The 21530-nt window shown below is 39.4% G+C and overlaps 1 protein-coding gene and 1 long non-coding RNA gene across 3 annotated transcripts in view; one reads left to right on the top strand and one right to left on the bottom strand.

Annotated features, from left to right (window-relative positions):
- The window catches only part of HLCS (holocarboxylase synthetase), a 195795-nt gene that overhangs the window by 62449 nt on the left and 111816 nt on the right, over positions 1–21530 (top strand). The window lies entirely within an intron of this gene.
- The window catches only part of LOC149874368 (uncharacterized), a 131475-nt gene that overhangs the window by 53923 nt on the left and 56022 nt on the right, over positions 1–21530 (bottom strand). The gene's annotated exons all lie outside the window — the stretch shown is intronic.

The raw sequence follows: 21530 nt of genomic DNA, 5'->3' as shown, positions 1-21530 counted from the left end.
GAAAGAATTTGGCCTTTACTACAAATTAAGGAAATCCTGATATTCCAAGTGTATTGTGAATGTGCTATGATAGTTCTCTTGCTGACATGTTGCAGGGCTTGCAATGAATAACTTTTTAATGAGCAGCTGTTAACCTAGAGAAAATGTGTAAGCTTCCTGCAGTTTTCATAAAAAAGGATTTTTTAAATACCTTTTTTGTTTTCAGTATTTATGTTAAGAAAAATGAATAATATTGAAACTTATTGAACAGCTAAAAAGCTTAGTGGTGACATTATAAATGAATTAACCCAGAATAGTGTTTAATACACTTTAAAAAAATTTTTACACGGTGTTGTTTACACAAGCATTTTTTTTTTGCTTTTGTTTTCCTACTCCTTTTTTTTCTTTCTACTGTTTCTTTCAGCCTGTTCTGCTGTAGTGCTATTTTCTGTGAAAGTGCTAGTGTAAGGCCACTGTCATGGCTATCATTATTATTTTACATAGGTTTGCTCTTTATAGCAGTACATGGCTTGAAACAGAGCTCCAACTCATTACTGGCATTATGTGTTTTAGCAGTTCTTTATTCTTTTAACACCAGCAATAATAGGAAAATTCTGCCACCAAGGCCTGTTACAGTTGAGACCTTAAAGTAAATTTAAGTTTACCTTTGTCATTATCAGCTTCAAGTGCTCAGAAATCATGATAAAAGCTCCTCTTTACCCCAAATCATAAGTGGCTTTGTTATAATCATAGACAAAAAAAAATCAGGGCTCTTTTTGTGTCTCCATAGTGGTGTTTTGTTGTGTTTTTTGAATCGTTAGAATACGCTTAGGTCTCATTTGAAAGTTTTTTTTCAAACTCTCTTGGATGTGGAGAAATGTTTAAAAAATGAAAACTGAGTCTCATGTAGTACTCGTATAAGGGATCTGGGGCGTTAAGAAACACACCAAATTCCATGTGACTTGCATAAAAATATGCTAGATAACACTGTTACTTGTCTTTTTTTCTCTGAGTTTCTGTTAGTTTAAAAGATTTTTGAGGTGTATCAAGAATGCTAAATGAATCACAAGTGAAACTTTTTTGGACCATTTAGGGGTACATGGGTATTGGATACAGTTTCTGCTGCTTTCAGTTTATGTATTTTGGCTACTGTGCTGGTTGGTGTTCTTTTTTCTAACTATTGTGTTTAGACCTGGAGGTGAATGAGTATCAAACATAAACTATTTTTGCTATCAAAAGATGTGCCAGATAACAGGATTAACAAAAGCTCTCCAAGCCCTCTGCCTTCAGCCTGCTCTGCAGGGAGTGGTTTGCAGGTTTGGATAAGGCAAATTTTCCCAAATCATAGCTTTCCTTTTTACATTATTCGCTGCTCTCTGGGCAGCTCTGGGCTTTTGCTGCTGCCTTTTACTCTTGGACAACACCAGTGTGGAATAGATCTGCCAATGAATTTGGGCTAAAGTAGACTGCTGCAAATAGGGCTCTTCCTGGATGAAGCTGATGGGATTTAGGTTATCCTGCAGCTACTGGTGCAGGGTTTCTTTGTCTGAAGCCACTGGTACTGGCCACTGTTGAAGGTAAAAACCACTGGTCTGATCCCCCAGCTTAATTCCTGTGAGAGGGGGGAGGAAGGAGTGTTTGCCATAGACATGTGGGGATATGGGGAGAAGAGCAGACAGGAGGATATGGCCTGGAGATCAAGGGGAGTAGGCAATCTTGCTACTAAAAAGAATGAAGAGAAAGGGGTTTATATGCCCTGCCTTAAGAAGCTCTGGCTTGGCTTTTCTGGGCCCTTTTCCTGTTTTCCTCTTCAATGATATCTCACTTTTTTCCTGTCTCCACCTCCAGCTTCTCTTCAAGAGGGTCATGCTATTTTGGGTTTTATTCCTAAAATCATTTTTGTAAAAGAGTGTTTGGATTTTAAGGGCAGGCTTCCTGTATGGCATCTACAGTGTCACAAGTTTTAAGATGATCATTATCCAGTTTCAGTTCCAAGAAGCCTGTGATGAAAAGACTTGGTTATCTGCATAAGTATTCTTATTTCTAACTCTAGTTAGAAATTTGTCCACAGCATAAGAAAGCATAAAGGCAAATAACTGAGCTGGAGAGCTTTCACTTTGGCTTGCTGTGCTTTGGTGTTAGACTTTGCTAAAACTAACTCAGTCTTAGTCAAGTACATGCGCCCTCTTAAAAATTAAATTGGTGGGCTCCAAATTATAGTTTGTTTCATCCCTAAGAAGAGCTCTGACCAAGTAGGTTATTATCTATGAAATCTCATTCCTCTTGGAACAACTTAGTTTCTAAGTTGCCACCCTGCCCTACCTTCTCCCTGGGACGACTGAATCTCATGCAGTGTATATTCATTTTTTTTTTTTACGTGACTTGGGAAACTTATGTATTACTTGCAATCACTCTTCTCTTAAAAAATCTTTCAAGCAAGAAGGCAATACTTAACTCTGAGGTGCTGACTCAAGGTGACTTCTGAAGTCGCAAGTCTTAGCAGTAAACTTGGAACTTAATGAGAACACCATAAGTATCTGTAAACAAAAGGGGGAAGACAGTTGGGAGAGAGACTAAAACAAGAGAGTAGGGGTGTGAAAATCCATTCAGTTCTGAATTTAAGCCAGGTTTTGTTGATGGTATAAGTTCTCAGAGGAAGCAAATAAATTTTAAAGCTGCAAAAAGTCCTGAAAAAAATAAGAAATGGGAGGACACAAGACATGTTTGAAAACCTGCAATTTGGATTATTTTCAGTTTTTGTTTTTAAGGAACAACATTCATGTTTTAATTATGTCTGTAATGTACAAGGGCTGCATTTTTACATGCCTCTGGCAGGAAAATTGTATAATTTTTTTGATATACCAAATAAACTTTTAGGTGGTCTTCAGAGCTCTTGGTCTGAGATTTAAATTTTGTTTTGTAGTTTAGCTCATGAGGCATTTCTTGCGAGACAGCAAACCTAATTTCTGTATAGTTTGAATTCTTTATAGAACATTGATCACTCTTTTTAAATAATGAAGTATTCTTATGTTAATATATTTTAGAGAAGGCATGCTTAGTAATAAGATTTTATTAGCACAAGAGTGATTGTACTAAAAGAGTTGGTTGCAGCAGGTTGTTTCTTGGTAATACATATTTTTTACATAAAATATTCAGGGCGGTCTGTTCATTATATTATGTATTCCTAAAAAACAAATCTCTACACCCCCAAAACTCCTAAACAAAAATCTGTTGCTGTGCTGAATGCATGTTTTAACGTCATTTTTCTGATTTATAAACTGTTTCAGTCAGATGAATATGTTTTAAAAAGAATTACAAAACATATGATACATGTGGAACATTAGCTGTGCACCTCTGGGGACCTAATTTCAGTCTCTGAGTTGTGGTGCATGTGAAAATGTGTTGTGGTCTCAGCCTAATCCTTCATAGACATTTGTCTAGATCACAAAATCCCTGCACATTTTGACAGGATTGTGAGTCTCTACTCAGGAGAGGCCATAACTTGGCACAGCAGGAGTTCTGTAGTTCAGGATTGATGTCGGTTGGCAGTGCTGTGGGGAGAACATTTGGCTCTCACCAGTTCTACGTTATTATTTCATATTCATAAATGCTAAATTCACTTAAATTATATTTTAAAAAGCCCTTTTGAAAGCCAAACAAACCTGATGAAAAACCTTAAATTAAGAAATATATAATGTCATTGCTAACAAAAAATATGTTCATAGCTTTTGTTTACTTTATTAATCTTACTGCTTTTTCCAAAACCTTCAACAGTCTTTATACTTAGTAAGAAACCTTATTGATACTCTTATAGTAAATAAAAATACCATGATGCTGTAAAATGATTTAACAACCAGTTTTACCAGCTGATTATATCACATCTGTTGTGTTGGCCTATATTAGCTAGGGAACAAAATTCTTACTCTGCATTTTTGATGTAATACAGTATAAAGTGAGTTATCATTCTAACTTTTATCTCAACTTATTTTGCATAAAATGAACTTTTCCAGCCAGGAGATCTTATACCAACTCTCAGCTCTCCTGTGAAATACAAATTTTTATTTCAGCTTGGAAAAACGTTACACCTTTGCACTCTCCTATGCCTGAGGAAGGGTACATGTGCCCAAAAGCTTGCAAATAAAGAATTATTTTTGCAACTATCTAGTTGGCGTAATAAAAGATGTCACCTCTCCAAGAGGTCTGATTATCATTCTGATGTATTTAAAGATGTAGATTTTTATTTTAATACAATTTTTCCTTTTAAAATGAGACTCAAGAGAATCCCTTTTTGTTTTCATAATAACTAGGATGCTAAGGGCTTTCATGAACTGCAGTCTGGTATATTTTAGATGTCTGGTATATTAGGTTGAAATGTTTGTATGCATTTCCCCTTTTATTTCCTATACCCATCTTTATCTATTTTTAGTTATGGTATGTGCATGAAAATATACTAGGTTTATAGTACACTTACTCTTGCTCCCCTCCTTTCCCCCCAAGAAAGCTACCAAGTTTCACTCTAATTACTAAACAGATGCTGAAGAGTCAGTTTATACTAAAAAAAAAAAAATGTTCTTCCATACAGCATGCATCTTTTCCCCCCCAAAAGCCAGCTGCTGGAATTCGGAGTGCATATTGTATGCAAGAAATAGGGTAACAGCAGGTTCTACCACTTAGTGGGTGAACCAAAAGTAAAATCTGCAGCAATTCATGGAAAGCAGAACAATGAGCAGGCTTGGCTCCTCCCCACCCCTCCTTCCCCCTTTGAATTCTGTCTTTCAAAAACAAAACGCATATTTTCTGAGGGATGTGGTATGTAAAAAAAAATATGGTATTAATGAAGTTTCTTTGGAGCAATGTCTGCTTATCCCTCTGTGGTTACAGGTTATCATTTTCACTAGAAGCCCTAATTTTACATTATTAGGTGCCAAGTAGTTGTGTTCTTTCCAAGGTAAACCATAGCTGTTGTAATTGATCCTGTGTGTTACTTAAATCATATTTTTAACTGTACTGCTGTGGATTTAACTTAGTTTATTTCTTTGTGTTTGACATAATTTTAGCATTATGATATATAGGGAATAATTTACCAGTTAAGTCCTGAAATACTTCACTAGGATCTACCGAATGAAACTTGTATTTTAATTCTTAGCTTCCTTTAATTATGACCTTTCAGTTAAATGTGAATCTTAGGGATTGTGTTCCATGCTAAATAATAGCATTACCGGGATGCACTAATTTACCTCATTCCTTTCTTTTATATTAATGTAATTAAATGGAATTAAATATTGTAATTTTGTCTAAAAAATTGTTTGGTCTAAAAACTTGCATGCTAAAGTTCAAGCCTATCATGAATTTTTATGAAAAAAAAAGTCAATACTAAGAGAAGTCTTTACTGACAGCTGCAGGTATATTGCTGCAATTGAAATTTCTTGAAACAGATTTGTAAATGAAATTGCATGACAAAAGATTTAACATATATTTCCAGTTTATGGCACTTTATCTAGCTATTTGTACATCATTAAGATCTGTGTTTTCCTATTCATGTTATGCTGAACTTAAACCTCTTTTTGGAATTGCATAAATAACAAAATTAATTTTGGCTTTTTGTCCAACTGCTCTGCACCCTACCCTCTTTCTGTGTAAATTAAAAGTTAACTTGACTTCTCATTCAGTAGCAAGTAAATACAATTAAAAATATAGAAATAAAAATCTGTTGTCTTTTTGGCTGTAAAACATGGATTATATGTTCCTTTTTTAATGCTAACATTTTTGATAAAAGTAGCTGCTGTTCTTAAAATCAGCTCATGAGCAAATTAGTCATTATAATAACATTATAAAACATTACTCCTTCAAATACAGGAGTTCTTGTCTCTTGGCCTTTCAGAATGGAATATGGCTCTCTCATATATAATGTGCTGTTTACTTATGCACGGACGGCATTAATTTTTTTAAGGTATGCTTTCAGTTCAGGATGATGTTTAGCCTTTTGACCTAGCCACTTTCTTACAATAAACAGTTTGTTGATGAGAGCAGCTGCCAGGAAGATTGCTTCCAGACTGTTGCATTGCAGCTGAGAAAGAAAAGTAAGTCAGAATACACCTTACAAGACTGGGCGTTGCTGTGCTATCTCTTCTGTGCCTCCATTTTAATGACAGTGGCGTAAATCTGTTGAAAAATATTGATAGTGGTCCGCATATTATAAAACCAGCAGGGTTCTCCAGCTTCAAAATCTATCACTGATAAGTACTAGAATTCCTCTTTAGATTTTTCTGTCTAAATGTTAACAATCTCTTCTGCTTAATGTGCAGTGTATGTATTCATTCCGTCCATTTACTAATAATGAATTCTTCATGTTTGCTTGTTTGTTTTTTCTGATGGGGGTATTTCTTTTTTGTACATTAGAAAAGCAGGATTTGGATGTTAATCTTCTTGTATTTGTTTAGTGTACAGTGACAATAAATGTATTTTATGGGGATTTAACATTAGGGTGGTGCCAGAAGCTGATGAAGTTGTTGGGTTGCCATAATAATGCTTGGACAGTAAATAGTATTATTGTCCATTTTGCATATACACATAAGGTTGTAACTTACAAAGATTCTAGCAATATAATACTCACAAGGACACTTGTGAGAATAATGGAATGGTACCTGCCAAGGAAATCTGTGGGTTTTATCACTGGCTCTCCAGTGAACTTTTTTGTATTGTAGGAGGCTGAAACATTTCCTATTAGGGACAGACAGTGACAATTTTTATCCACCGATTATGCTGTTAGTCAAGGGAACTTTCTTCACTGAAACTTGTGGTCCCTGATATACATTGAATCAAAGGAAACTTCCATTTAATTAATGGTTGTTTTCTTCTTATCTTTGTTTTTAATTTTACCGGGAGCTCTATTCAGCATACCATGTAAGATTAAACCTTCCTGATGCATATTTTTAACTAGTCTCGCTGATGTCAGAATGATGTGACTGCTGGAAACATCCTGATTTTGTAGATTAAATTTTTGTCAGTGTCTGTTGAATTTTAAGGTTGAGATTAACTGTGGATTCGGAGTTAAGCTTGCAGCTATAAGCTGTCGCCAAGGCCCGACTGAGTCTGGTTCAAGACTAGGACATTTTCTGTTTGAAGAAATAAAATCAAGGTAGAAAATCAGAGCCACTTAAAACTTTGCTCAATGTAAAAAAATAAATAAAAAATAAAGTAATAAAACATTAATGTCCTGAAAAACCCTGATGGGTTTATATCTGAGAACTCTACAGATTATTCAACAAAGTGATCTTTTTTGTATACATCAGGTATTCCCACAAACCAAACTATAGAGATGACATGCTGTAAAATACTTAATGTATTTTTTTTAAAAGTACTTGAGGGTTGCTGTCTGCTTTCTTTATTTTGAAAAACTTTGCTAGTCCTGTGTTTTTCTTCAAATAAAACTCACGGCTTTCTGTTATTGGTTAAAAAGAGCACTTAAATGTACATGCCAGTAGAGGCCACTAGAGATCAGGCTGGCAGTAAGTTCCTAGTTAGGCAAGCCTGTTTTTATCTCCCCTCACAGATATGTTTGAATCTTTCGAGAGTTGAGCAAATGTTTCTAAATTGAGCCTCCTAATTTCTGTGCGAAATATGGAACACAAAGTCTTTAAAAGTTTGTCTATCCAATTATAGATGGGTTTTTAATGCTTCAGTGCCTTTGTGAAGCCATAACAAAATTCAGCTAAGAATTTACATCAGTTCACTGGAACATGAAATGAAAATAGGCTTCACTTATGCTGCAACAAAAGATCCGTCTGATTTTTTTTTTTTTTTTTTTTTTTTTTTTTTTAAGGGAAACTCACCCTTCTAAAACAAGATGATTTCAATATGAGCTGAAATTCCAAGTAATGGAAGTAGTAGTATTTTGCCTGTTAGAAATTAGGCTAAGTAATTTTTCCACTGATTTCTCAGGCTAGATTAACAAGCTCCATTAAAATATGTCTCTTCTCTTAGAAAGCCCTGGTGAAAATGATTTGAGTTGAGCTAGTCTAGGTTAGGGTCGGTCAGTCAGACTCTTGGGAAATACACCTTGAGCTTTGTTCCATCTGACCTCTTCCAGTAGATCAAACCTGAATTTTGAAATACATCACAGGTAGTAGCCAAACATTAAGTAAAGTATTCTTGTAGACAATCCCTGAAAAGGAATTAAATTTTATAAGCTGTTTGTGGATTGATTTGTCGTTAGATTTTCAGTGTCTTGGAAGTTTATTTTTTTTCCACTTTTATTTCAACTTTTCTTTGCTATTGCAAGTAACCATTTAAAAACTTTTATTTATTTAGATTGAAAATAATTTATAAGAGGGATTTTAATCACGAACACAATTAATATGCAATAAATAAAAATACATTAAATCTTAGCAGCATTAAAATAATTATTCTCTTATAATCAGCCATCTTTTAATGTGAGATTGATTGTTTGGTTAGAGAGAGGGAAGTTGTAAGGCAAGAGATGTGGGATCTATACATCCCAAGGTTTTGGCATGGCCTTCCTGGGTCATACTGGGCAAGTAGAAGGTTGTTGCCCGCACTTTTACCCTGTCAGTACTTGCCATGTGTTTCTCCTTGGAAGAAAGAGTGACTTTCCCCGTCTCCATTCTGCAGGGTTTTCTATGGTGCAGAGAGGCTACTGTCACTGCAGCGTGCTTTTCCTCTCCGTTCTTAAAGACTGAACGTTCATGACCTTGATCTCATTCACTGAAGTGCGTTTCTATTTCTTCGTTTCCCTTCCTCAATCCAATCAGCATTCCCTGCCATCACCAGGAAGTTTCTATTATCTCTGGCTGCTTTTTTATGAAGTGAGGGTCAGGAATATAGGAAAGCTTTCCCCTATTTGCTTAGATATTTCTACTGAAAAATGGAAATGGTTGTGATGCTAAATCAATGTTATATAAATAGTTTGCAAAAGTTTAGTGGGAGCTACTTCATTCACCTGAAGTTGATGATGTACAAAGGAGATAAAGATGGTAGAATTTCATTTTTTTTCTGTATCCCCTGTGTATGAATAGCAAGATTTTGGTATCATTTTGGCTTTCAGAAAAGGATTATTGAGGCTTCCTTTTTCTGGCTTGCTATGAGTGTGCTTTTTAATCATCGGATTTAAGATTTTTTTCAAAACGGTGTCATCCTATTCATCTCCCCAAATGTCCCATTGATTAAAGGAAGTTTAAAATGTGTGCAGTACTGGATGAATATTTTATGTATCTCTCTGGACAGAGATAACCAGAAAATCCTTGCCTTCTTGCGCTAGTAACGGACTTGGTCTGCTGCTGGCTTCCTGTGTTGCCAGTTTTTTCTTGGCTGGTGCTAACCTCCCATTGCTGCCATATTGGACATCAGTTTGTTTCTTTTGGATTCAGGGGAATATATGGGAGGCTTCCGGTGGCTAATTTAACACCTTTAAATTTGTTCGGCTGTTAAGCATAGGCTGCATAATATAGCGGATAAAGTATGTGTGCGCTTTTTATGTTTTAAAGTTATTGAGCTCAAATCCAGAAGGCTGTAGTTTTTTATTAAAATATTTGTCAGGTCTTTTCCATCAATGCTATTATAGATGAATTCTTACTCATTTTCTAAAGTGAAAAATAAAAAAGCGATACCTGAACCAAATACTTCATGTGAAAACAGCTAAGTTAGAAAAAGAACAGTTTAGCCATATGAAGGTGTGATGTCTATAAAAACAGCTTTGCTAAAAATGGGTTATTCATGCCCTCTTCCAAACTATTGCTATTTTATCCCTGTGTAGTCTTCACCACTTGGCAGTTAACAAAAATGTTAAGAAATGTACAGTCTTATACAATTTACGGTAAGTTCAATCAGTACTTCTCAAATGTAAAGGCACATATTTTATCCATAAGGCAACAGACTTTACTTAATGTCCATGCAAACTTAAACGTGTTAAATTAGCCACTGAAGTGTTCCCATATCATTCCTGAAATCCAGTGGGAAACTATTGAATTGAAAAGGAAAGAATGAAATATTTATATAGGAGCTGTAGAATTTCAACTGTTACCCTAGTTCACCATTTCCCAAGCTTTTGAAAGCTGAGCTGTCCCCTTCTCCCTCCCACACCCTTTCAAGTTAATGAAACAAAACATGTTACCCTTCAGCTTCCCCATGTCATGTTAATTTATATACCTTCCGTGCCCCCAGTTGGTCCAGGTGTGACCCACCCCTTGGAAGTATAGACTTCATAATATATTTCCTCTTTATGTATTCTTCTATAAGTTGTAAAATAGTTAAATGTTTACTGTATGGCACAATGCAATGCTGTGTGAAGATGTCTGAATGGCTTTGAACTGAAAAGCTGGACTTGTTAGCCTGGAGTGTTGTAGTAACATGTCTTTGTTATTTTTGGTACCTGAGCTAGTACATGGCACACTGCATTATGTCTTAAAGATATAACTTTAGTATTGTAATTGAAACCATGGAACTGGGGGAACCGGCTGCCACTGCCACTACCATCTCTTGCTGACCTTTGGGCAGGGAGTCAGAGTCACTTCTGTCCTACTCTGGCTGGGGGCTATTCAGGGAGCCAGGCTCAGCCATGGACAGTGGTGGTGGCACACACTTTCCTCTTCTAAGCCCCTGCTCCCTCCTAGCCCTTCTTCTTCACCCTTCCCCCTCCCCCCTGCTTATGCTCCTATGGTTGGGAGGAGGTGGTGAACGGAGGAATTTGCATGCTGCTGTCTCTGGCTGAGCCAGGTTCCCCACTCAGCTGTTCCCTGCAGTGTGGAGCAGGAATGGGTCAGGAGCAGCTATGGGGTGCTGTGACTTCAAGCTCCTATAGACAAACCTGAATTACATTTAAATGGGGTGCTTGGGTATTGTAGCTGTGACAATGCAGAGTACAGTATGTATAAACTAGCTGTTTGAATGTTTATAGGCTCCTTAGGTTTTGAAGCTACCATTGTTACTCTTGTGATCAAACTAGATAAGCCTTATTTTATTTCAAGTGTACCAACATGGGATAAAAATAACCTTCGTGAGCTACATTGTAGTTGAAATCTCTTGGTGCATACTGAGTAAACTGGTTCTGATTGTACGAATTTCTTTAAGGGTTGCAGCCGAATTCAGTTAAAGAAGGGTCACCTACTAATGAGACTTATTTGTTAGTTTTCTAGAGGTGTTGTATATCTGGCAATTACTGTTGGCACCATTTTCATTGTTACTCTCATAAGTGGTTTTTCAGTTCTGAATATTCATCCTTCAGAAGTGAGATTGTAGTTTAGTTTAAAACCCAAAACTTCTAAGGGAACAGGTATCTAGTATTTCTCATGCTGCAAAACTATAAATATATTTTGGGTTGTTTTATATGGTCTGTAATCTGTGTATGCAAATTAAGTACAAACTAATCAAGTTTCATCTTAATTTTCTCACTCACCTGTATCTATTTGTAACTGTATTGTTTTAACTGTAGCACAGCTAATTTTATTTTTTTACAATGAGGCAAGTGTATGTCTGAGATATGAAATAAACCAGTTTCAGAAATGTGTTCCATTTAAGATCATTACCTAAGTTTCCTGAGAAATATGCTTCTAAACATGAGATGTAGACCCAGCTGAAAACAATGAAACAAAAATCAATTTGGAAGCATATATGCTCTCTGGGAAAAAAAAAAAATGAAACATAAACTTATCACTTTATGAATATATCTTTAGGTCAAGGCAAAAGGAATACCTGGATACATTTACTCAAAAAGTAATAGTGGTTTATTATTTATATTATTGAGGCTGTTGGCTTAGCATCAGTAGTTAGGTTGTTGTTTTAACATGGACTTCAAATGGGGTATAAGTTCCTTTTGTTTTTTCCTTTAAAAGTTGATGCCAGTTAATGTATAATTTGTGTGGCTACTAATGTAGATGTTATATAGTTTATTTTCATAATCCGTTTTGCATTTAGGAATCCGTCCTTGTTGAAACTTTTTCCTTGATAGTCCTAAGCTGCATCAGTAGGGTTTGAGTAATTGTGATAGTCTAGGGACTATGCAAGAAGCAAGTTTTCTTGGTGATACCTTTTATTAGACCAACAGTATAATTGGGAGAAGTGTTAGATAAGCTTTCAAGGCCAACCTGAAGAAAGATACTTTGTACCTGAAAGTTTGTCTAACATCTCTTCCAACCCTACGTTGTATTGATAGAAAATTTTTAATATATACCTTTACACCGTTTGGTAGAAAGAGAGCGTCCCTGCTATATTTCATAGAGTGGATATTTTAAAAAAGAAATTCTTGGCTTTAGAATCATTATAATCCATTATAACTGAAAGTTCATGCTGTGTACATAAATGTTGTTGGTTGGTATGGCTTGGGTGCACATAAAATCTTTTCCATCAAGAGTTACTATTTTCTGTCATTTTTAGTTTATAAAAGAGAAACATTCAGATCCATCTTTACTTATGTTTCCTGCATCTGTTCATTTCCTCTTTTCATTCACTTCCGTGACCTGACCCCCCTTCTCCAATGTAAAAATGGGAAGATTAATTGTTTGACAGCAGAGGGGCTTGGGGGTATTAAATTTGCTTTGTATAAAAATTCATCTAACAAATGAAAATAACCTATAGCGATAAAAAGTTGAACCCGTAAAAGGTAGCATTTACCTCTCTTTAAGGTACTTCTCTTCTTTAAATGTCACAGCACTCAAATCAACTCCCTCCAGTCTTTCAGATGGAAAAGGATGGTAGCCTTTCCATCACTTTTTTTCTTCTGTACATTTTCTTCTTCTGTACATAATCCTGAAGGTAAAATTTATGCTTATGGGTGGAGGAGTTGAGGATATGCTGTTGCTCATGGTGGTGGTCATTTCTATGCTTTTCTGAGTTCCTGCCATGTTATCTTAAAAAAAAAAAAAAAAAAAAAAAGGATGCTTTTAACTTATGTAACAATAGATTTTTATTTCTGAGCTTCCGACTTCTGATTGGGTCATATCAAATCTTGTGGTATCATTTTGGGTAGTTGAGCCATTCTGGGCTACCGCATCCTGGAACTGAGAGTCTGCAATTAATATTTTAAGTTGTCATTTGTTATCAAGAAAAAACAGCTTGTGTAATGGTTTATTACCATCCTAATTTTAATGGCTACTTTGTATAGTAGATTAAAAATATTTTATTAATTCATAAGTTAAAAGTATATTAATTATTATGCAGAGTTCAACTCTGTGGTTGACTGCTCTTCCAGGATAAGTGCAGGCAGTCAGAAAGCCCAAGGCTGAATTGATCCAAGTTTTGCAGGTTAGTCTAAGCTGCATAGATTGAATTGATAAGAAAGTGAACAGACATTCACTTCACTTTTGATTTTGGAAATGCAGCCACATTCCTGCCGTGGCTCAGGCCAGAAGACAGAGGCAGTACAGGATGCCTCCCTGTTCAGTTGGAGCAGACAGCTTGGGCCAAAGCTAGCCCACCCACCCTGTGATGGGCAGGGGGGAAGAAGGGGTTCTGGGGGAGCTGCAAAGTAACCTGGCATGCTGGGGGATTGAGAGTTAACCTGAATGTGGAGGGGATCTGGAACAAGTTCAATAAACAGATTTAACAAATCATTTAAGTCTGATACTACATCCATCCGGGTTTATCTTAAACTAGTTTCAGTCATTTTGAAAGCAGTTTATATGCACTGAGCTTCTGTTGTATTACAGATTTAAACTGGTTTCCAGTCACTTATAAGCTAAATATAGAGGTTCAAAAAACTTGAAGCAAAGTAAGTTCCATCTTTACTGTTTTTTTTTAAGCTGCCTAGATCGAACTGGTAACAAACTGAATTAATGTTCAGTGTTTGGGTGGCCAAGACAGGCAGAAACCTGCACTGACCCAGCCCTGGAGCACTCATGTGCACCACCCCTCATCACCAGGCTGCCTAAGGCTGCTGAACCAACAGCCTGGGCTTGATTGGTAGCTGGGGTCTGTGGGGATGGTGGGGGGAAACCACGGCTCTCCTCCACTTCTAGTTCCCAGCCCTGCCCCTTTTGCAGCCATCGGTCTCCGGGATGGGGCTGCAAGGGGGGGGGAACACAGTGACCTGACCCCTCACCCACACTGGCCCCCCAGCTGGGGTCTGTTCCATGTGTAGATAAAGCACTCGGGATATGGGGGTTTCATCCACTCTGCAGCTTGAATCGGGCTGGGATTGCCTCAGCCCTCTGCCTTTGAGAAGGGGTGGGGGGGTTGGGGTAGGAACCCCCCCCAGCAGCCTCTCATAGCTGACCTCTGGCCAGAATGGAGAGGAAAGCACCCAACTGGGGGGGTGGGGTTCATCTCCCCCCCCCCCAGCTGAAGCCTGGCTGGGATCCTTCTGACCCCCTACCCCTTCCCTAGCTTTTGCCTCTGAGAGAGGGGTGGGGGGCAGGGGGTGGGGCTGCACTATTTCCCCCAGATGAGATCTGCCCAGCACAGAGGGGAAAGCACCCACCTGGGGCCTTTTTGCCCCCCCCAACCCCTTTGCAGTTTAAGCTGACTTGGGATTGGCCCAGCCCCACCCCTTCCTCAGCCATAACCTCTGAAAGGGATGGGGGAGCAGGGGCTGGGAGCACTGCCACCACCTTAGCCTGGCACTGGCCCACTTGGGCTTGTGTGAGGGTGGTGGGGCAGTGTCTTCCTTCCCCCTGCCGCCCCCAGAATATGATGGCTTGGGAAGGGAATGGGTGGGGCTGGGGGATCCCAGCCAGACCTGAGATGTGGGGGCAGTGAACCCCCCCAGTTGGTGTTTTTTCCCTCCCACACTGGGCAGACCTCATTGGGAGTGGTGAGGGGTATATTTCCCCATCTAGAAGGTGGAGGTTGGGGAGAGGGTGGGACTGAGCCGATCACTGCACAACTTGCTGGGCTGCAAAGGGGGCTGGGAGTGAAAAGCCCCCACCACAGGGGCGTTTTCTCCTCCTGTTGTACCGGGGCTAAGGGGGCCTGGGCATCTGCTCCCTTGCTCCCCATGTTGCTGGGCTGACAGACCCAGGCAGGAAGCAGGCTGAGGAGCTGAGGCTTTAGTGCCTCAGTTTTGTGACAGCTGGGGGGGGGCCAGTCTTGCTCTGTTGGAGCAGACAGCACAGCCTGGGGTTCCCAAGCATCTTGGGATGCTGGGGGACTCTGAGTAAACTTGAACAGGGAAGGGATCTGGCACAGAAGTTCCATAAACTGGTTTGACCGAAATCAGTTGAGTCTGATTCTACATCCAGCCAGGTTTATTTTAAACTAGTTTCTGCCATTTTGAAAGCGGTTTATGTGCACTGAATTTCTGTTCTGTTAGAGGTTTAAACCAGTTTCCAATCACTTAAACTGGTTTATGTGTAACTTCTGTCCCTAGCCTTCTCAAGACTGGTTTGCTTTCTTGTCATAAACTCATACAATTAAGTTGTCAATCTTTTATCTTTCTCCTCCCATAAACATTTTTCATTCATAAAGAACTGAGAAAGGAAACTCCATTTTGGATTGTAGATAGTTACTGTGTTTTGAAATTAAAATAAAAATTCTTGGAACCAAATTTAATATTGCTATAAATGTAATGCTTGCTGTCAAATTTAGAATGTATTGGCAAATTTTCTATATATACATTCAGGATCCTTCCTATAATGAACCCCAAATAACTGTAGGAAGTATCAGGAATTATACAACAGTACTTTATCTCATTGCAAATTTCTGTGCCTTCTATAAAACACAGTCCAGCCCCAGAAGAATGTAAAGTCAAAATATCAATATTTAAAACCAACGCCTTGTATTTAAATGGCCAACAGAGGTTACTAAGGAATGGCATATACATCTTGGGATACATTGGCATTGCACATGCCTGCAACCCATACATAGATTTGTAGCAGTCCTTAGTTACAGTGCTAAATTGATATGTTATGGGCTTGAGATACAGGGTAGGACAGATTTTGTGTATATTTAAGTTATAAAAATGTACATTTCTAATACTCTGTGGGCTTTTATAACCATGAGAACAAAGTATGTTTGTTTACCATCTTGTTATGTTGCTTAACTGTTTTAAACAATTTATGAAAAACAAATAATTTTGCTAGTGTGCATGTGGATGGAGATTTATGGTGTGCTTTATTAAGGTCAGGTAGGCTAAAATGTTGCTAAAATCTGTTTCTTCTCTTTAAAAAAAATCCATGCATATTTTTTGTTTTGTGTTGAAAACAAATGTTTTGATGCTGCTTCATTTTAAAATGTTGAATAATATAGCAGCAATTTAATTCTAATCTAGGACCATAGTAAAAAAACAAAAAAAAATGTATGCATGACAGGGAAAAAAATTAAGATTCTGGCTTTAGGATTCCTATATGTAGCTAAGAAGCCTGGTTAAGAAACAAATCCCCTGCATCTGACCACCAAACCTAGATGTTATGAAAAATAGTAGGACATGAGAACAAGCTGCCCAAGGAAGTTACGGAATTTTCTTTGCATGGAACTTTTAGGATAGCCAGTAAGAGTCCTTGTCAATGTTACACTTTTCCTGTGTCCACATGACAGAAATTGCTATTAAGCTAGCTAAATCACACCTGTGTATCCATGTTATCAGCTGATTTTATCATTGGGGGAGGTAATTTAAAACACTTCTGATATTAGCTCCTGAATTTCTTCCATGAGGATTTTTCATATTGTTTTAAATTTTCTCACATAGATCTGACTTGCACCTGAAAATGGGATTTTCCCTGCTTTGCAACAATTTCACCACCAGGTGCCACTTGGGGTCCATTGAATTTTTACTGCAATACTGCAACAAGACTCCAGGGGCTAATCATGCAACTTTTGACTGGTGATTTAGTTCCAGGTTCAGGCGGGGGGGCGGGGTGTGGAGAACCAGGAAAGCACAGTGGAGTTAAACGGGTTTTAGGTGAAGATATATATATGAGACAAATAAGCAACAGATTTGAGGCACAGGGTTAACAAAATACAAGATGTAGGGTTTCTCCAAGTATGAAGCTCAGATCCCATGGAATTTGAGGTGCAGGCACCCTAGTGGGGGCGGGATAAAATAGGTGAAGGGAAACCCCCTCTCTAGTGGGGATTCCCTTTTGCAAGTAACTCAACTCTCTGGTACCTTGGCCAGGAATCAAACCCAGGTCTTCTACATGGCAGACAAAAGCTGTATTACTGAGCTAACAGTGCCTTGGGCTGCTGTTTGCAGCTTCAGGCTCTATCTAGTATCTCTGAGATCCTTCATGTGCCATCTGCACACTGAGCTGCCCAGCTTCATGCGTAAGCGGGGCTAGAAAGAACCCGAGCTGCCTGCTTTGGTCCCTTTGGGACCCACTGCATGCCACTTCTGGGAGGGTAGGGGGCTGCAGATCAGGAGTAAAGGGCCCTGGCACTGTATGGTCAGGGCTGTGCTAAACTGTTGTATGTGGCCGTTGCACCCAGCTCTAGGGTGTATCTCAGCCCTCCCCATACACTGTTAGATGCAGCTGTTACACCCCAGACCTGGGTGCATATCTGTCATTCCAATGCACTGTTATATGTGGCTATTACCCCCCAGAGCTAGGGTTACCCCATGCCATGCCTCTGTGGCACTGGGGGACTCTCTTGGACACCCCTGACCATATGGGCTGGACCAGGGAGAATTTCCAGCTGTAATCCCAGCCCAAAAAACAGCCCAATTTTAGGAAAACCAGACAAAAAGAAAAACCACAGAGGCATGGCATGGGGTGGCCCAAGAAGGATTTCCATCTCTAATCCCAGCCCAAAATAAATTCCTTATTTGAGCCCATATACTTAATACTGTGGGCAGGGAGGGGTAGGGGGCTGGGACTGTCAGTTGGCAGCCTGGCATGCACAAATTGCACTTTGGGCTGGGCAAGACTCTGGCCAGAGATGTCCAGGAGAGTCTCCCGGTACCGCAGAGGTAAGCCATGGGGTGGCCCAAGAATGATTTCTAGCCATACTCCCAGCCCCAAATCAGGTTCCTTATTTGGGTCCATATACGTAGCACCATGGCTGGAGTGCTGTCGTTTGGCAGTCTGGCACAGCCCAACTGTGTTTTGGGCCAGGCAGGACTCTGGTCAGGGATGTCCAGGAGAGCCCATATATTTAGTACAGTGGGCATGGGGAGGCTGTCAGTTGGCAGCCTCGCATGAACAAATTGGGCTTTGGGCCAGGCAAGTCTTTGGTAAGAGATGTCCAGGAGAGTCCTCCAGTGCCACAGAGGCATGGTGTGGGGTAACCCAGCTCTGGAGTGTAACAGCCGTGTATAATAGTGTATGATGAGGGCTGTGATTAAATGTTATATGTGGACATTGCACCCAGCTCTGGGGTGTATCTCAGCCCTTCCCATACACTGTTATATGTAGCCATTACATCCCAGAGCTGGGTGCATCTCTGCCTTCCCCATGCACTGTTATATGGCTGTTACACCCCAGAGCTAGGGCCACCCCACACCATACCTCTACCACTGGGGACTCTCCTGAACACTCCTGACCATGTGGGTTGACCCAGGAAGGATTTCTAGCTGTCATCCCAGCCCAAAAAACATTTTCTTATTCAAGCCCAGATACTTAATATAGTGTGCATGGGGGGCTGTGAGTTGGCAGCCTGGCATGAACAAACAGCACTTTGGGCCAGGCAAGACTCTAGTCAGAAATGTCTGGGAGATGTCCCCCACTGGCACAGAGTCGTGATGAGTAGGGGGAGGGGAGGAGCTAAGAAAGATTTCAATCTCTAATCCCAGCCCAAAAGAAATTTCTTATTCGAGCCCATGTACTTATTACAGTGTGCACGATTGGCTGATAGAACAATGCAGTGTCAGATTTCACCACTCCAGGATTCAGCCAGAGTCACTCAACTGGTTTTACAGGTTCTGCTGAGGAATCTTAAGGTAATGGTCTGAGTGGGGGATGGGAAATGGTCCTCTTCAGTCCTACAGGAGGCACAGTATACAACCATCACACAGAGAACATGATCATGCTTTACAGCCAAACCACTGCCCACCCCAGCCCTGCCTATGTCCTTCACTCCCAACCTGAAGCCCCCCCACCTGCAGTTCCCCAGCCCAGCTGGTGTCCGTTACTCCTGATCCACAGTCCCCTGTATTCCCAGGGGGAGCTCGCATGTGGCAACCACCACCACCACCACCGCACCTCACACACTGTTTGTCTGTGGCTGGTGGCAGGAAAGCCACAAGGGAAGCAGTGGTGGCTGCTGCATGCAAACCCCCACCCTTGGCCAAGCAGGCATGTGAGGCCTGCAGAGGGGCACTGCTTTCATATTGGTATTATTTTTGTAGTCTTTTGTCTCTAAGGTCAGGTGCTCTGTTGTCTGGAAGCCCAGTGGGAAGAATTCATAGAAACTATTAAAAATTCTAAAAATAACAAGTTTTTTTTTAACTAAAAAGTTAACCTTTTAAAGATTATTTTAGGTCCTTTTGGGGCTAGAAGCTTGTGTTTGGAAATGGAATTTCCCTTTCTACATGGGATAAATTAGGTTTTTTAGTACCATGAGACTGTATGGTAATGACTATAAAAGCCATTGTTTTCAGTGTACAGAAAAAGCTGTCACTTCCAGGAATTAATGTTACCTGCCCTGAAATTGGAGGTGTTGTTTTTGGATGGAAAATTTCATAATGGGAAGGTCTGAACTGGTTCAATATTTTTTCTTAAAAATATATATTTTTACTTGATGGTATTTGCAATGTTGGAATAATTCTTTGGTGAGAGAAGAATTAGTGGAAAGTAAGCAGGTGTTAGCACCAAAAGTGCACTCATTGCCTTCTCATCACAGAAGATTTATAGGTTTAATAGTACCTCAGAAAATAATTGACGATAACTTCATAAGTACTTGAGGTACTAAGGATATGTCTGTCTCATGCAGTGCAGTGCAGCACAGTACAAAGCTAGCTCTGAATGAGCTTATGTGTCTACACAGTGTAGTGCAGTGCTATGCAGAGGTTCTTGTGTGGGGTCCAGAATCAGTATAACCTCACTACTACAGTACCCCTGAACATGATATTAATGTGGTTATATTTCTTCTGCCAGAGCCAGCTGTTAACTTGAGGTATTGTAGTAATTGGGGTCACATTTACCTAATTGGAGAGAAACTGGTGATGACCTTATACTAATGATTATTCCCAACTGTGTAATACTTTGTAGCCAGGAAGAACAGATTGACCATATTAGGTAAAAAGCTTCCCTTTTAGAAAAGCTTAGAATAACCAATGAATAATAGCATTTAGTAGTAAATAGTACGTGGGTTTTATGGGTGTGAATACCTTCTGTCTTAAACTGGATTGTATGACAGTATACTGGGACTGGACAAGTGGGATGTGTCTAGAATTTGGTTATTTGAAGTAAATTACATTATTGCATTAATCTTTTAATACAAAGATTAATACGGGGGATCCATTTGTCCAAAAATGTCAGGGCCCTTAGCTCCTTTCTTCAAAGTCCTTAGCCTTTTTCACTGTTGGTTCACCTTAAAACAACCAGGAAGAGGGCAGGCAGCCTTTTTTGACAGGTCTGCCACAAAGTAGCCCTGCACTGTCCTTGAGTGCTGCTTTAATTGCCTTCTGCTTCCCAAACTGCTGTTCTCCTTTTTAATCCCTGTCCTGTGCTCCCTACCTGATCTATTGGTCTGCTTTCTGCTGCCTTCCCTGCCATTATGCTGCCTTCCCCTCTCCAGTCTGCTGCATGCCACCCAAAGGCTGCCCAAGCCACTTGTGGTACGTATGCCACAGGTTGGCCACCTCTGTCTTAAATATTTATTTATTTCTTTATTAGCTTTATAATTGTGCCCTATCTAGAAGGGTCAGAGCAGCTTATAATAAACAGTCCACAGACAAGATATCGTAATACCTGAGAACTCCAACTTCCCCTCTGTTTCCAATCGTTGCCTCCTTTTCCAGACTTCCCAGACAAGCAAACCCTCTCACCAGTCCCAACCATACTTGGTGACCACTACTCATGCCCAGATTACAAAGAATGGCATGCTTTTTTCCCTAGAATTCAAATTTGCAACGATTGTTACCAATTTCTTTTAATTGACGTTTCTGTAGTTTTTACTTGGCCTAACTTTAGAAAAGTTTCCTCATTTATTTTTTCTTTGGTTGTTTTGGCAGTCTCAAGTATATGAAAGGGATAACAAAACATTTTAATAAAGGAATGCCTACATCTCAAAGAAAAGCTTACTAATATCTACCTGATGTTTCAGGGCATCTCACCAGACCCTGTGAAATGGACTCAGTAATTTATCTCTTTAATTTTGTTTCCAGTAAATGTAGTTTCACTTTTCTAAAATTGCAAAAAGGGGCAAAAGCTAATCAGCAAGGAAGCTACCGAGATGACTGCATCTTTATACATTTTATTTCCTATATGAAAACTTTAACACATGCACCTGTACAAACAGCGTTATTCTGATAGTAGAGCACAATGGCAAGTGCCTTCTGTACACTGAAAATTGAGTCGTCTTAATTACTGATGTATGTTTTGGAGTGCATCTCTTTTAGCCAGCTGATTATCTCTCAGCAGTTTCAGCAAGGTCTTTTCATGATATGACATAGTAACGGTGAGTTCTACAGTTATTTTCACTTGTGACTTGGTTTGCCAGCACTC

This window comes from Crocodylus siamensis, chromosome 1, assembly GCF_052110815.1.
Source record: "Crocodylus siamensis isolate JL-2025a chromosome 1, ASM5211081v1, whole genome shotgun sequence".
NCBI classification, from domain to species: domain Eukaryota; kingdom Metazoa; phylum Chordata; order Crocodylia; family Crocodylidae; genus Crocodylus; species Crocodylus siamensis.
Note: the sequence above shows the minus strand (reverse complement) of the source record. Positions and strands in the feature narration are given on the sequence as shown.